Below are 808 nucleotides of genomic sequence, written 5' to 3' on the forward strand. Positions count from 1 at the left end.
GAGAAATGCATTCGGACACTTCTGAGACTGAAGGAGGCTCCATATTTACGGTCCACCTTTCTGTTGAAGGCCAGGTTTCTGGAGTGGAGGTGGCAGGTGGCCAGCTGAACTGCTGCTCGAAATACTGTGCCCAGCGGTCTAAACGTTCTGTTTTGCTGCATATCAGGGAGCCATTTTTGTCCCTGATTATTTCGCTGACAAGAGGTATTTCGCTGACAGGGATAAACCAGTCTGACGCCATAGGCGTCTCAAATTAGCAAACGCGACCCGAACCTCAGGGATTCGTGCAATAACCTTATCTGTCACTAATAGATTACAACTTCCAAGATACGTAGAAGTCTCCATAACAGCAACAGCACCTCCAAAGATTCTGAGACATGTGTTCAATACCTGCATGTCCACTAGCATGACCTTACACTTTGTGGGTGAAAATTGTATACCGAAGACGGGATGTCTTCGACAGTTCATCCAAAGGCACATGCGCCTTCTCCTCTTCGAAGACGAGAACGATGCTATCTGCATATTGCAGATCAATAAGGTTTTCGTCACAGGCTATTTGACCACAGGAGTTATGAGGGCCTGTCAGCGCTCGTCTCAGTATCTCACCGATCACGAAATAAAAAGGGAATAGAGTGGGCGCCATTGACGGACACCGCTTTGTATACGGAAGCCTTTGGAGAGCTCTCCGTAAACTGTGACATGTCCGGAAGTCTGAGAATACACGCAACTTATTATGTTCACAAAGTTCAGGGGTGTTCCTTGATGGGCAAGCGCGTCAAGGAGATTTGTCAAGCGAATCGAGTGCACC

This window comes from Opisthorchis viverrini, assembly GCF_000715545.1.
Source record: "Opisthorchis viverrini unplaced genomic scaffold opera_v5_129, whole genome shotgun sequence".
Classification (NCBI taxonomy): domain Eukaryota; kingdom Metazoa; phylum Platyhelminthes; class Trematoda; order Opisthorchiida; family Opisthorchiidae; genus Opisthorchis; species Opisthorchis viverrini.